Source organism: Myotis lucifugus, unplaced genomic scaffold, assembly GCF_000147115.1.
Source record: "Myotis lucifugus unplaced genomic scaffold, Myoluc2.0 scaffold_5729, whole genome shotgun sequence".
Lineage (NCBI taxonomy): Eukaryota > Metazoa > Chordata > Mammalia > Chiroptera > Vespertilionidae > Myotis > Myotis lucifugus.
The window spans coordinates 207-8,100 of record NW_005876777.1 but is presented as its reverse complement, the minus strand read 5'-3'; the positions used below and the strand labels follow the sequence as shown (position 1 = coordinate 8,100).

At 39.3% G+C, this 7,894-nt stretch overlaps 1 pseudogene; it reads right to left on the bottom strand.

Annotated features, from left to right (window-relative positions):
• Positions 1 to 1,999: 1,999 nt before the first annotated feature.
• On the bottom strand, positions 2,000 to 2,666 carry LOC102441729 (annotated as a pseudogene).
• Between the last annotated feature and the right edge of the window lie 5,228 nt (positions 2,667 to 7,894).

The following is a 7,894-nucleotide window of genomic DNA, read 5'->3' as shown; positions in this document are numbered from 1 at the left end:
AAGCAAACGTATTTATTAAGAAAGTAAGTCAAGCAAATTAATTGAAAACACAGTTAGCATAAAGGACAAGTGGGCCACACAGCTAATCTGAGCACCTGTCCCATGGTGGTTCAAGAGGTTTTATACCCTTCTTCCTATAGATTTCAAGCTTTCTCTGCCTGATATCTTGGGTAGCACATTAGGTTTCAAAGTCCCCCTTCTACTTTGTTGTGGCTTTTCTTGGGATGTTTGTATATACACCTGGTCATCTTGTTTGGCAAGTCCTAAGAAGGCTGACTTATTTGTTCAGTGGGTGAGGTAAAACTCTACTCTTTTTTTTTCCTTCCCCCTTCCCACTTCCCTGTCTTAACAGTTCTAGGAAGATTTAAGCTATGTATTTTCTGGTTAGGGAGGAGAGGTATTAATTATGTTCTCTCAAGTGTCCTTGGTTGGGGAAGATAAGGTCTTGCTGCAAGCTGGCTGCAAGCTGCCCAAACTCTTTGGCCTTGTTTAATTTTCTTATCTGTTTCCCATTCCACCTGCCCAGGAATTTTCCTAGCTTCTTACTATCCTGTCACACTCTCATAGAAGAGGAACTTAAGGCACTAAAATTGGTAATTTAACTGGGAAATAATTGTTAGATTTATGTATCAAAATGCAATAAACCAAAAACCCCAAAATGAAATAAAGTCAAACAAACTAAAATTCTCTAGCCCACATTTTTAGGAAGACCAGAAACCTGCCTAGGGAATGATATCAGTTCTGAAAGGAAATATAATTAAATCTATTCCTTTTTAGTTAGTATTCCATCTCTAAGGAATCACTGTTCATTGCCTGTATTCTTATGAGGTCAAGCTCAGAAGTTTTCAATTCTAGATAAAAATCATAATCATCTGCAAATGATTTTTTTTTAAATGCCAATGTCAAAGTTATATCTCAAACCTTATCTGGCATAAGGCCCTGTCATCAATTTAATATCAAAAGATTCCCATAAGACAGTAACTTTCAACATTTTTCATCTCATGGCACACATAAACTAATTACTAAGATTCTGCAGCACATGGAAAGATGTATTTTTTTGACAACCTGACAAAAAAATAGGTATAGCACAGCTGGTGTGGGTCAGTGGTTGAGCATCGACCCATGAACCAGGAGGTCACAGTTTGATTCCTGATCAGGGCACGTGCCCAGGTTGCGGGTTTGATCCCCAGTAGGGAGCATGCAGGAAGCAGCTGATCAATGATGTTTCTCTCTCATCGATGTTTCTCTCTATTCTTCTCCCTTCCTCTCTCTCTAAAAATCAATAAAAACATGTTTAAAAATAGGTATAATTTTGATTCATTCACACTGAATAGCTATTATGTTGGCTGATGTCATTTTTTTACTTGACAATCTAAGGGAAAAGAGGTCAGTGCTCCTGACTAAATGGTCAATGCCCCTGACTAAATAGTCAGGCATCAAATGTTTTAAAAATTATTATTTTTTTCCATGGATATGGGTTTTATTTAGGGACTGTTGGGGGAAGACAGGGAAGAGCAAGCACTGATGCACATATGGGGCGGGGGAGGGACTTCTCAACTTGCTTTCTAATTTAGTGCATGTTGCCTGGAGGTTAGGATGAGTGAGAACAGCTGTAGAAGTAAGAGGAAAGGAAGAGGTAAGGTTAAGGCAGGTACACTTACTTCTCTTAGGGGAGAAAGCTAAGACCAGGATATGGGGACTTGGGCAGGGAGGGAAGGCATCATTCATATACTGAGAATCAACTAAGGTTGCTGCTTGATGCCAGCTTCCCCAACCCTGCTGCCTCATCCCAGTTAGCAGGGCAGGCAACTTCCTGTGGAGAGGAGGGGGATGAGGATGTAGGAATCCTGGCACACTCTGCCTCCAGGTCCCTTACCTAGGACAATTGCTCATTCAGCATGCCCTGAAGTCCCAACCAGAGTCAGGAAGCCAGGGTACAGGCAGGGGAACAATTGTGCCATTCACCACCCTACCTGACACTCTACCCTTCCCTGGCTCCTCACATGAGGTTGCAGCTCTTGGTTCCATCCTTCTGTATCTTCCCCACTCAGGCCATCTTGCCTACTCTGGCCAGATCACTGCAGTCCCTGGAGTGAGTCTGTTTGGCTCAGCTGCCTATGGCCATGGCCGAGGGAGGCCACTTAGCCACAGAGAAGCCATCCCCGATGCAGTGCTCAGAGGACTGGGGGGAACACTCCATGCAGGATAGAGCCCCCACCTGGCCAGCACAGTGCCCTGCTCATGTGTAACAGGGATAAGCTTTTGCTTGGATATGTCCCTCAGCGTGGCCAGGTCATCTGCATATCCAGTTTACAGCCAACCAGCACAACCTTGGCATCGGGGCAAAACTCCTGAGTCTCCCTTTGCCACTTTCTAAGGGCACTGTCCAGCATTTCTGGTCGGCTAACGTCAAAGCAGATGAACACAGAGTCTGAATCAGGAAACGCCAGGTACCAGACGTTATCACAGTAGGAAGAACCCAAAGTGTCCCACATGTTGAACTCAATGCACACTTGTCTATCTCAAAGCTTACAGTGCAGTCTTCAAACCAGGAGGGACGTAACTCCCTGGCTAGATGTCCTTGCAAACACCTGCAGCAGTGTCATCTTGCCACACTTCGTGTCCCTCACGACCACAATCTTGCAGTGGCCACTCTGCCCCTCCATGGTCCCCGCTATGTGCCATGCCCCCTCTGCACATAGGCTGACCACATTGATATCTCATGGGCTTGGGGAGTTCCCACCCAGGGAGAAGGACCCCTTCTGCCCCTCCTCCAACCGCCTTAAAAGTTCTTGTGGCACCCTGGCTCACATAAGTTGAAAACCTTTGCTATTGGAAGTCCACTGCAAAGTCAGGGTTAAATACTCCTGGCCTAGCACAATGCTGAGGGCTCAATAAAATAAATGTTGGTTAATTGACTGTGTCATCACAGAATAAAGAGGCATGATGAAGAATTTTGCACACAGGGATAGCACCTAACAGGAGAGCCCTGTGCAGCATCATGTTGTGTCTTGACCACTGAGTCTGAAGGAAGAATCTGATATTTTCTAAAGTCGTTAGCATTTATTATTAACACCATTGTAGACTCCCTGCCAGGAATTTCAGCGTGAAATTTCTTTGTAGGCTTGGGAACTAATAATCAGCAGTGGAAACAAAGTGTTTTATAACAATAAGGGAAATGAACTTCAAAAGAGAATTAATTCTTTTTTAGATCTAGGAGCGATTGCACTGATCTGCACAGTGGGTGCTCTTCCCTGTAACATTTGATGACCGTGCTTCAAGAGAACAATCTAAGGTAAAAAACGATATCAAAGGTCTAATATCAAAGTCAAATGCAACTTCAGTTACTCTTACACAAATATAATGATACAAAATTATTTCTTGTTAAAGGCATAAATGGTCAGTTCTTTACATAAAATGTTGAGTTTGATTTTGACATTATCTCATTAAATTTACATAATCAAACCAAGCATCATCCCAGTGTTAACTTGGGGGAGAAGAGGCTCCTGGGTAGGTTAGTGCGAGCTTCTAGAACGCCCTTTTATGGATAGATTTCCTTAGTGCCATGCTCTGGCATTTTGATTAAGGGGCCTTAACAAACAGCTGTTAAATAGTCTTGATAAATGTTTGCAGATAGTGAGTTGGGTGGAAAGAATGGATTCTGAGAGTAATACTGAGCCAGCCAGCTGCTGAGAGAAAGGAATTGCCTGGGCCACGCAGCTCTGAGTTTTACAAGATGTTATCTCACTTCATTTCATCTACACAACACTGGTTTCAGTGTTCCCATCTTGCTAGGGAGGAAATTGAACACCTCACCCTGTAACTTGCAGGGACACACTGCCAGGATGTCACACAACCAGGGTCTGGATCAGGCTTGTCCAGCTCCAAAGCTCAGCACATTTCAGGACCACAGTTTACTGAGTCCTGTTCATTGAGTGTTTCAGAAAGAAACTACAGGAAACTAGATGAGGCTGCCAGTAGAGCATCAGCGAAGAGAGGAGGGTGTCAGGGGACCTGGCTACTTGGGAGTTAATGTCATGCCAGTGGGAAGCAGCCTTGAGTGAGAAAGAAGCAGCCCCCAAAGTACCTTAGCACTGTGCTCAGCATCTCACAACATACTGCTTTCTGGACAAAGTAGGCTCCATGCTTGTTTTTATAGAGCTGTCAGCTAAGAATGGTGTGCTATGTATTTAAAGGTTTAAAAAAAAAACAACCCACAAGAATCTGAGACTAAGAATGGATGTTACCTACAAATCCTAAAATATGTATGAGAGAATGTTGACCAACCCATGGACTAAATCCTTCCATACTTTTCAGAGGAGAAAAGAAAAATTTGCTGTAGGAAATGTGGTCAATTTGAGATCCTGGTCTAGACAATAGCTGAAGTCTTCTATTCTAAACAATGAGTTCACCCTCAGGTGATGTTTAATAGTTCATTCAATCATATTTTTCTAATCCTTTTTATTTCAAAAGAGGATTATGCATCTATAACACAAACAACATAAAAAATAGATGAACAGAAGAAAAAATGAAGGAAAAACAATAAAGTGAAATTTGGAAGTCAAGAAAAATATTGTGGTATAGTAGTAATTATACTTCCCAACCCTGCAAATTTATTGATACAATAAAGCTCATTTCCAGATTCTGGGAAATTGAATGATTGATGTAAATGTTTCAGGAGATGTTAATTGCTCCCAATAATTTATATTGTCTAGGGAGGCATTTTATAGAGGATTATTATTAAAATGATTACAAGTATATAAATATCACTTTAATATATATATTTATATACTGAGTTGGGTTTTAATTACATACTATACATAATTAAGATAAAATTATCTTCATTGATATAATGAAATACTGATTTTTGTCTCTCTGTTTCAAATTTTCTAGTTGCATGTGGCCAGGATTTGCTATAAAAGACTACATTTTGTTTATGAACTAACAGATGAATAATGAGACTGCCAATTGTAACAGATCTCTGAAACATGAGACTATGTAGGAAATGAGGGGGAAAAAAGTGAATGTCTTAAAAATTATGGTATCAGCAGAAATAAGATTCATGGTTTTTTTTAGGAAGTTTTCCATGAGTTCTATTCCTTTTTTAAGTATTTGAACAGATGTAGAACACATTTCATCAATTTAACTATCAAAACCTTACATTTCAACAGAAAAATTTTTCCAAATTCTCATGATAAAGCTTGTAATAGTGAATACAATAATGCTAAAAGTATTATGTACACAGAAATAATACAAATGATATCCAAACCCATTGTAAGTTTCAGTAAATCATATCAATCACCTAATTTTTCTTGAATATAAGAGAATTATGATTTTATTCTTCCCTACGGATGTTTTCCCAGTGTTTGATAGAAAGAAAATGCACTCAAATTTAAGAAAAAGGCATAAGGTAGTGAGGAAACTACAGAGAATAAATAACTGAATCAAGTTATTCAATACCATGAGTTAAAATGAATGAGAAAATAGTAGAGAACATACAGCTATCATTATAAAATGAAGTAAGAATAAAAGAAGGAATATCATAATTCATGGCAAGTCACTTCCAAAGTTATGTTATCATATATTGTGAGTAGTTGTCATTCAGTTATCAGCATCTTGTAAAGTCTTTGCACTACTTGACAAGTAAGTGTTATGTCCATGGACAACATACAGTAAATGAAATAACAATACTCTTTAGGGAGATAAGCAAATACTTGCTTTCAAATTTGAATGGAAACTGAAGTTCAAATGGATTTTTCAGTCTCGTGGCTGGAAAGACCCTAGTAAAGACATAGCAAGGTCTGTATTGCAGGAATCTCTCAGAGATAATCCCGTTCTAGGTTTCTTTAGCATTTTCGTCTCTTGGTCACCTTTGCCAATATCAAAAGTTGTGAGTGTTTGGGAACTTCAAACTGGACTCCTTATAAATTTAAATCCTAGCAGGCATTCAACTTGATATATGTCCTTTGGAAGACTTGAATATTTTCAATGGTTTTATTGCTTATTTATGTAGAGAGATAATAGTTATCCCTGAAGACAATGTATAAAAACAATGAAAAAATGCCTCTTAATCTTGTTCATATATGTGTTTTATAAATGTGCCTAGTGCCATAAAAAGCTCCCAAGCTAGTCTTCTGTTGTTTAAATGTGCACACAAAGAATCTAAGAGCTGTTCTGACAATAAATGCTCTCACATTGAATAGTTCACTCTCAAGAGGTATGGTTTTCGGATTTCCTTGAAAACTGAATTGATCCCCATAATCACTTTCAACCATATTCTTCTATGAAAAGTAAATTTGCTGTTAGTTTCTCAAAATTAACTTTATTGCATTATAGAAAAGTTAAAATGTACCTATATATCTAGTAATACAAACATTATGGTCCCATTCCTTCTAAGTTAACATTGTTCTGTTGCAATAGGAATTCTATTAATTCAGGTGAACAAATGAGTGTTACCTTAAAATGTTTCCACCAGTTCTCTGTAGTGCCAAAATTGCAGGGGACCCTATGACTTAGAAGAAAGCTAAAGCAGGCATTCCTTCTCCTCAAGAACATTCTGTTTCTGTAGCTGAAATATATAGCCAATTTATCGTCAAAAGTGGGACCTGTTATGACCCCGTATATACTGAAAGGGCGAGGGCTATGTCCTCCATCTTGTCCGTATTCTCCATGTTGGGGTAGGAGCCATGTGCTCAGACCTCCCCCCCCCCTTCTTCCCAGAAGCCCAGGCCTCTGCTGGCCATGCCCGGGATTTTAAACTGGCCAATGACAGTTAAGGGATGTGCACGCCATAGAGATGACCCGGCTTGCGCCTGGCCAATCGGCAAAGCACAGTCCTTTCTCCTCCCCTTACTCCAACCCCCCCTATATAACCGGTCTCTACGCGGGGGTTCGCTCTCTCAGCCACTCGGTTTGCCGTGGTGTCGGTGAGTCTGGTGGATGGGGAGCTCAAGCTAGCTTGAAATACAGATTCTTATGCTTTTGCATCGGATTGGCTGGCTCCCTGATGTGGTTTCTTGGGAATCTTGAAATCTGGGCATAATATATACACCAGGAACTAATGATGACAATAATGTTATCATTAAGGAAATAATGGGGTGTGGGAGGGAGCAAGAGTGAAGAACGTTTATTTTTTAAAAATCCAATTTCAGATTTCCGTGACCTGCAAGCATCACTCTTCACTTAGGCCTTTCGATTGCTACAGATATTTAGCATTTATTTCTCATATGAAATTAGAAGCAATGAATATAAAGCATGTTATTTTGAACATAAAGCTCTGGTGTTCAGAACAGATCTGTGCAATAATAATACTCCTGGGTTACTCTTTAATGATGCTGTCATTGTGTAAAGTGTAGTTAGTAGCACACATTTAATTCACTCTGCCAAGATTTTACCACCTTCTGTCACCATCATATATTTTGCACCCCTGGTTAATTATTTTTATTCATTTAATGAACTCCTAAAGGATGGTTTGAACTTTGAAAAACAACTGTTTGTCAAAAGAGTTATGTATCCAGCTAAGAAAAAGCAAAGTATCATACTAATTGAATGATTTCCTTAAGATTTAATAAATCTTTAAGAAAACTAATAAATACCAGGAATTGGGCCAGGAGTTTTCACATACATTTTGTAATTTTATTACAATACCTTTCAGAGATAGATGTTGTGTTAATTCTGTAAAGAAACCCAAACTCAGATATAACTTTATTACCCTAATAGGTGGAGTTGTCTGAATTCAATGACAAATCTTCAAGTTCAGTTCTTTTTTCATTTTTTAATAATAACCCACAATAAATTGAAAAAGTATACATCACTGCAGTTTCTGCAAGCCCCATGACTTTAGAGGAAAGGTAAGTGTTTAAATTTCCAGGGGGAGAAGAATGCTTTTCTCCTG